The 6,000-nt window shown below is 41.6% G+C and overlaps 1 long non-coding RNA gene across 5 annotated transcripts in view; it reads left to right on the top strand.

The window, feature by feature from the left end:
* The first annotated feature begins 639 nt into the window (after nt 1–639).
* Nucleotides 640–6,000, top strand: part of LOC121091328 — a 37,501-nt gene continuing 32,140 nt past the window's right edge. For 2 of the 5 annotated variants that reach the window (XR_005828903.1, XR_005828900.1), the window contains exons 1-2: nt 991–1,344; nt 3,407–3,507. This is a non-coding gene — a long non-coding RNA (uncharacterized LOC121091328). Of the gene's footprint in view, nt 1,345–3,406; nt 3,508–6,000 lie in introns of all 5 variants that reach the window. The other 3 variants (XR_005828902.1, XR_005828899.1, XR_005828901.1) reach the window with 2 other exon arrangements.

The following is a 6,000-nucleotide window of genomic DNA, read 5'->3' as shown; positions in this document are numbered from 1 at the left end:
GCAGTTACAGTTGTGAACAATAGCATATTTTTTTGGTCATTAAATCCATCATGTTCAGATGTCATAACTGCTGTGTATTTCACAAGAGTATTCGGGACAGAAGGCTAAAGGCAGAAATGTAGAAAGAGCCAAGTAAAGATTATCTGCAATTTTATCCTTCATTTTCATAAATATTGTGACACATTTCCATACCATCATTTTTGGTCGTTAATAACTACGGAGAAAATACCCAACCAGTTTCTCCTCTTTCATTCTACAGATTAACTAGTCCCACTGGTTTTCCCCTGCAAGTTGCATGCAGTTATACAGACAACGTTTCAGGTTTTTATGGCAATGCAGTGCAACAGGCTGGGTTTTATACAAGGCAGACTAGTGGCCACATATGGCAACCCTCCTACCCCACTGAGCATGGGGAATGACACACACTGAGCAAACCTGGAGGGAAGAACAGCTCCCACTACAAAGCGCACAGAGCCAAGGAAGGATAATTATTTCTCCAGCCTGTAAAAACCATTATGGAGAAATCCTGACCTCCCATCTCTCTGTTGGATAACAAATACAATCACACATGTATTAAGGAGGTTCTCAAGTTACAAACTTTTATTACCCAGAACAAGAAACCACGTTAATTCCTAGAGAAAAAGAAACAGCCATCGGAAGCGATCTGAAAACATACCAGTAAGACATAAATTAAAAGCTATCTGATTTCATAAAAACAAACGTACTAAAGATGGCAAGGGAGCCCTCAAAAAAGGTGAATATTAAGTTTGAATTAATGTATGTACCACAGATAGCTCCTGTGAAAAAGAAAATTGGGGGCGGGGGGAAATGAAACCTAAACACTGCCTTTGTGAAGTATTGCTGATATACCTGAGATTGTAAAGAGTTGTAAAAGTAGAAAAGAAAGCAGTTGTTCAGCCCACAGTTAAACTAAACTAATGAAGCTGATGGATTTTTGTGTTGTGGCCAACTGCTCTTTTGACAGAGTTAATGTTAACATACAGCATGAGCTTACTTGACGTTAGAGAAGGCACATACACAAGCCCTTACTGGCAGCCCAGCCACGGGAAAAGCTTCAAAGAGAAGTTTCCCTTGATTAGATACCAGACAACCCATACGGGAGGTAGAACTTCACCAAGCAGTGGATTCCCTCATGCCTAATGAAGCACTGGCTGCAGCACTTCCCTCAGAGATGGCATTCACAGGATTTCTTGTCCTGGCCTGACCACCTGTGTCCCTAACACCTTTGGATTCTCGATTCCTGTGTGAATGGATTTGCAAGAAAGGCTGGCAAACTACAGAGGAGAGGGAAGGAGAGAAAGGGAGAACAGGAATATCTAAAAGGTAGGCAGACAGACATTGCGCACACACACATGCAGTCAAATCCTAGAAGGTCCATTTAGCAAACCAATCTAAAACATCCAGACGTAAATAGAGAAAGTTGACATGAGGAGCCAAAAAGCAGAAGGGTGAACTATTTGAGGCGTTACCCACCAACGATGCACCAGGACATGATGCTGTTTCCCTACCTAGGCTGCCCGACTGTGGCTTTTTAATAGCACCTGTGTGCCTGCTGACCAGTACAGCATCGCAGCTTCTTCGTCTAGCTCAAGGGTATGAAAAATTAAAATGTTGAAGCTGAGACTAACAGAGACAGAAAAGTGTTACATTACCGGCTGCGTGTTGTTCTCTTGTGCAGCAAGAGGTTTGGCATGGAGAGCAGGACCCATCGCCTGCAAGCAAAAGAAGGCACTGTATCTGCAAAATGCTTTTCCCTCTGGTTTGCCAGCCGAAGTTACTGGTTAGATTGGAAGTTGCACAGCCACAACCCAGCCCTGCCTTCAGGAGCAGAGCGCAGGGAGAGACCAGAGCTCCAAGCCCTACTTAATTCTCTGGCCTGCTCCTGGGGCAATGTAGCTACTTACCCAGGGCACAGCGTAGCATTACAATCAATCCCAGAATGAATAAAAAGGGGCTTGGGAGGATTAAAAAGGCTTTTATGGCTAGGGAAGTAAATACAAAAGAGAAAGAAAGTCCATTAACAGATGAGGGGGATGAAATTAATGGCAACTCAAAAATGGATGAGATAATAGTCTTCCTAAATGAAAAGTAGAAGGAACAATAAGGACCTGGAAGGTCCACTGAAAATAACCATTGGTAATCACATGTAAGACTCTACATTAAATATTTCACTTATCCTTATGTATTAAGAGAATTAGCTGACAAATTTATTCACTCACTGATTGTTATAACTTCAATAAATACATCTGTGTGTTCATGCATGACCTGTGATGATACTGTAGCAGAGTTTCCAGGTACTTCTCTAGTCAGACTGGTATCCTTGTGGCCTCACCGGTCCATCCATCATCTATCTGATCTTCATGTTGGCTAGCCTTCCCTAGGCCTTTCCACCCTTAGTGCTTCTGTAATTCCTTTCCTGATTTTTTTTCCCATCCATACAAAGTTTAAGTAAGATTATCAGCTAGTTTTTGGCAGAGTCCCTTTTCCTCTAACCGTATTTCTACTACTAAAAAGCATTGTATCTTTACAACTTATGTCAGTGTATGTGCTTGGTCTTTTCAACATATTCAGGACAGTTCACGTCTGTTCAGTCACTGTGGTACGGTCGTCACGCTGTTAGTGTGTCAGAGATCAGTTAGGACAGTCCCACCAATGGAAACTTCTGCTCCTTCTGTATGTCGAAATCCTTTCACAGCAGTTTCCAAATAAATTCAGTATTCCTGTTGAAATGGTGGGGGGTTTATGCCCAGCCCAATGGAAGCAATTCAGTCTCACCTGTTGCTCTTCACACTGGGATTTGGTACTGACAGCAGAGGTCTGTGGTGAGTTCAGTGGTGTGTTGTTGAATCTTGACAGCTGCCAGCATCCCTCTAAGCCTTTGAGGTAGAAAGGTGTCAAATGCTTTCTAAATAATAAATAATAAATAAAACATGCAGCTAGTGGGCAGTCATGTTTTTCAGTGATGTGGTTTCAGCACCACGCATGGATTAGGTGCCTTACCCTTCTCTGACACAAGCTTTCAGTAGCACGGTGACATTTCCAGCATTTGCCTCCTGTGATCCTGTAATACAGGGAGGTAAATTTTACCTCAAAGGGATATCAGTGAGATGGCTCAGTTGTAACACTCTTACGTCCACTTCATTTGATATGGCTAGAAAAATTCCCTTCATCCAGTTGTATGGCAGATTTTTAAACATTCCTACACAGCTGCAGGTTTTTTAAAGGATAACATAACAGTCATCGGACAAACCTTGCAATTTTGCTGGGGCATTCTCTCTCTATCATGCTTTCCCACGCTGCGATTTCAGATAAGCACGCATCACATCCCTGGTAGAACTGATTGCCTGTGTGGCCCTGACTTTTTTCCGTGTTTCTGCCATCCTAGACTGAGAGTAGCTCCAGGAAGGAATGCAGATTGGCAAAGTGAATTCTGCAACAGTGCCAGCGTTCACCTTTTACGATATTCAGCCAGAAAAAAAGGCTGTGGTAAGTCTAGACTCACAGACCTTTTTATTATTATTTCTCCCTTTTTCGCTTCACAAGTTGCATGCATTTTCTCTGTCCTATTTTGCCAACCTTTACCAGCTCACTTGCTTCTATGGTCCCTGTCCTGTATCTGCTCTTTATATGTGAGTTACTTTTAACCATATCTCACCAGCTCAAATACTTGCATGATAGCGTGGTCCAAAGGCCTTGCAGCAGCAAGTGGGTTTTACAGATAATTTTTCACTGCAACACAAAGTTCATTTGGGATTTTCACCTTTTAACCCTTCATGGTGCTCACACTCAGTCTGGACATCAAGTTGTTTCACGTGTTTCTGAGAAAGTCCAGAAGCTGTGACTCTGTTATAACAATTTGAAACTAATTTTATGTGAGTCAAAAACTGGTGGTCTGGTCTTTATCTTAAACTTGAAAATGTCTCTGACCATTGAACATCCAATTTCTGGCCTTAGTTGTTTTTTATTTTATCAGGATACATTTCTAGGGTGTTAACTGAGGAGGGATTTGCAGTTAACAGGTGATTAGGACTGTTAAAATCAATTAAATGTCTTTCTGTCTCATTTCATAAACCCAGATCAATGTTCTCTATTCCTTTTGCGAATTCATATTGTTAATAATCCCAAGCCCTGTTACAGGAGCGACTGATAGATTTACTTGGTCTTTCAACGTGCATCTCTTGGTCATAGTGATCACAGAATTAGAAAGACTGACAGTGGGGGGGTGAAACAGAGCAGTATACAGTGCTTAAATACACAAGAAACAGAAATTTCAGAGGCTGGAAGCTCAGAAGCTGGTGAAGTCAGGCTTCTAGGTCCATTTGAACTCCTGAATACCAAGACTTGAAAGACTGATGGCCCCAGTGCTTCCCTCTGCCTCAGTAGGAGCTGCTGTACACTCAGCATCTCTGAAAATGGCCATTCAGTGTCCTGTGTGCATTTAGGGTCTGGAACCTGTTTGTGAACAGCTGTGGAACACCTTCAGAAGCCTTGCCCAACAGCAACTGGAAGGAATGGGACTGAGCAAGGAGAGAGAAAACAGTGCTGATCACCATGAGTCATTACCGGTCACGCAATGCAGGTGTTCGGTTGTAATTCCCAAAGGGAAAAACAAAAGCCTCCACACCCGGTGTGTGCTCAAGCCAGCATTTCTCACCCAACACATCCCCTGGTTTCACCAAGAGCTGTGCCGAAGCTAGAAATACTCTTTAATGGCATAACTCTACTGCTTGTCGCTCACTGCCTCGCCTTCCCGGAGGGGTTCCCCCATTTGCCAGATGCAAATTGCAAGAATTGTAAAACTGCCTGCTGTACCTGTGCTCCGAACGCAGAACCGCACCTTTCAGGCTGTGCGTCAGGCAGAACTCGGAGCAAACTGAGCCCAAAGTCAGGAGGCTTGCTCACGAGTTAGCAGGAGGTGGGGGTCGAGGCCGATGGGTATCCTTGATCTTTAGCATACCATTTATTTCATTACATCTAATTTGGTTGATATTATCAACATTATTACACTGATAGTTGTTCCAACTCAGACTAATTTAATTGATAGAATTCTGTGTCCTTGCTATTATATGAGACAATTAGCTCTCATTAGTTCACATTTCACTCATTTTCCACTGACTGATTGCACTACATACTGATACTTGCTAATATCAATATGTAATGCAATCAGTCAGAGGAAATGTTGGTACAGTATCTCTAAAAACTATCACACTTATCATTCTGATTGTCTTCAAAGTACCAATATTTTCCTATAACTTAATGGTTTCATAATGTAATGTTTTGTATTAATAACAATCTTTTTAAGGTCACACAGTTAATCACATACTGATTAAACAGCAGTTAACTAATGAGGACGGCAACTTATTAATAAATTGTAGATGCTACATTTCTGTTATTCAGTGTAACCTTTAAAGAGCAGAGCTAAGACTAAGGGTTGACTTAAAGACTTTTTGCCTCCCTTTTCCTATTCCTTCCCGAGTTGTTTTTTTCCCCCCTGAATTCTAAGGTTTTTTTGTATACTATTGTCACAGTCCTGCTGTAACCATATGGAGAGCTTTAGCAAAGCAAGAACATGCAGCTGATGCTTTGATAGAAAAGGTGAAGAGGTTACTCGAATTGTGCTACTGTTAATTTGTCCTTTAAGCACCTACAGCAGGGAGTCTATAATGGTAAGGACTGAAGCACGGACATTTGTCTATCAGATTATTACGTCAGAAATGCTAAAGATTCAAAGGAAAGAAAAGGGCAAAAGGCTTTTTGTAACCAATTTAATATAATCCACTGAGCTTTCACCGAGGCCCATCTGTAAATGCACTAGCAGTTTACTCAGAAAATTGCATACCTAAATTTCTCTTCTTAGACATTTGTATACTGCTACTCACTGGTGTGAATTTGTGGCTGTGTTTATAAACAATAAACTTGCAGTCTTTACATTTATATGAAGTATGAAATCCCTCAACGTGCCAATATAGCACAGATCAT

This window comes from Falco naumanni, chromosome 7, assembly GCF_017639655.2.
Source record: "Falco naumanni isolate bFalNau1 chromosome 7, bFalNau1.pat, whole genome shotgun sequence".
NCBI classification, from domain to species: Eukaryota; Metazoa; Chordata; class Aves; order Falconiformes; family Falconidae; genus Falco; species Falco naumanni.
This window is presented reverse-complemented; position numbering and strand designations above follow the sequence as displayed.